We start from the raw sequence: 2,281 nt of genomic DNA, 5'->3' as shown, positions 1-2,281 counted from the left end.
ACTCTTCATCGTACGTATTAGTTAAGAGAAAGGGAAGAGTCACTTCAGCAACACATCACCGAGCTCTTCGGGTGACTGTCGGTGCCTTAAAAAGAGCTGGAAAACGAACTGGTTTACAAACGTAGGCAGGTTTATAAAACAGTTGTTAGGACTCTGGAATTATATATGGACAGTCATGTGGTGTGCACAAATCCTGATGTACCTTTATTCAGACTGTTCTAGTTACTAGTTTAGTAAAAAGCCCATCTGTGTAAAAGGGTACAAATAGATATTTCAATAAAAGCATTAGCCAAATGAATTGGTAACAGTTCATTGTGCCTTATAATTTTCATAGTTAAAGAGACAATTGTTATTGCTTTGGAGGTCAAAATGAGTACCGCTCTCTGTTTTCATAATGGAAAAATATTTTCAATGTCCAAAATTCCTAATTTCTTCCTTAAAGATAAAACTTTAAAATGAACATGAGCTCCAGGCTAACAGACATGCTGACAATGTTAGTTAGCATTGTCTCTGAATTCCCTGTTGCATATGTGTGAGTGACTAGAGATACCCTGTGCCTGTTTGGTTAAGCTTCAACTCACCGTCTACCTATTAGGATCAAGAAAAAGAAACTTGTCAGAATTATAGTTGTGAGCAGCACTGTTTGCTGTATCAGTAATGTATTCATTCAGCAATAAACATGTCAATAGCAAAAATAGTTTTGGGAACCATGTTGTTGTTGAAGCCTAAATGTTTATTCCTATTGTTCCCTAAATTTTCCCCCAACTTTAAAGCACTGAATAGCTGTGGACATCTATTATGTTTTACAGGTGCTTCAGGCATAGGGGAGGGTTTCTTAGGGAACTTGAATTGTTCTGTTTATCAAGTGTACCACAGTTTTAACTTTTTACACTTACAGTATTAGCAGGTAAAGGGGACATGGCTGTTCCTCATGATGATGAAATGTGACACTTTCCAAAGGGTCTGTACTTCCTCTGATCACTGAAACCAGATCTTCTAGGGTGCACTTTGGGCTGATTGCAGCAGGAAAGCTGTGATGGAGTTTAAGCACGCGAGTGGGGGAAATAGGTATCAATGCAAATCTCATCAAGTGTGGTTTTGGTCATTGTTTTTCAATATTGAGAAATCTCTGGAGTTTACACACAAGATGGTATTGGAAAACTAATAATAACTTTTATTTATAAAACACCTTTCCAAACCCAACAACACTGTACATCATGAATAAAGAAATGACATGAAAAATACAATAAAAGTAAATAAAAAAAGAGCGTACAGGTTTTTACAAATTGGCTGTAGGTAATCAGATGTAGACCTTGGTAAAAAGGTAAGTTTTAAGTTTAGATTTGAAGAGAGTTAAAGAAGGTGTCACTTGCAAAGTCTGAGGAAGGTAATTCCACAACACTGGCACAGCAAAAGAGAAGGCACAGTCACCAAATATCCTGAGGACAGTGAGAAGTGGATCAGCCTTAGCTGAACAGAGCCTACAGGGAGGAGGGTAAACATGTAGGAGTTCAGAGATGTGCAATGGAGGAAGATTGTTTACAGCCTTGAAAGTCCGTAATAAGATCTTGTATGGTGAAGGGGAGGGGTGCTTGCTAATAGTGTGATGGAAATCAATGAACTAAGTGAATTATACTGTGAAGTTTGCACAGTGTGCTTAACACAGTTCTGTGATGAAAGAGAAGGGAATCAGACTGCCATTGCAAATAACCATTCATGTTATTTAATATCAAAAGTTTCTAACAGTTTCCTTCGCCATCTGTGGAGGAGAAAACAAAACTTAAGTAACATAATTGCCATTTCTACTTGTCAACAATATTTTGACTAACCCTGTATATTGGCTTCTCCAAATTACAAATTAAATTCATATTAACAAGCTCCTTAGAAACTTGGTTTTGTCTCAGACATCTGTGGAAGTTCAGAATATCGACAGCCCCGACAGGTTTACCAAGGCAGAACACAGAGAACTTAATAACTAGACATAAAATTGACTTGAACTGGCTTCAAAAATAAATTAGCTAGACTTTTTTGATCCATGTAATCTGAAACCAAGGCTAAATAAGTTTTGCAGAGGGAACTGTTCAATCACATTGCTCTGAGGTTCCCACGGAAAGTACATACACAGCACCTGTGCAATAAAGATGAAATAATTTAAGACTTACAGTGAATTTACATAATTAAGGCTATCATCTCTCAACTGCATAGATAGAATACAGTACACAAAACTAGGTATTCAATATCCAACCAATATCCAATTTCTGATGTCATTTAAAAACTAGTG

The sequence above is a fragment of the Lepisosteus oculatus genome, chromosome 10 (assembly GCF_040954835.1).
Source record: "Lepisosteus oculatus isolate fLepOcu1 chromosome 10, fLepOcu1.hap2, whole genome shotgun sequence".
NCBI lineage: Eukaryota > Metazoa > Chordata > Actinopteri > Semionotiformes > Lepisosteidae > Lepisosteus > Lepisosteus oculatus.
This window is presented reverse-complemented; position numbering follows the sequence as displayed.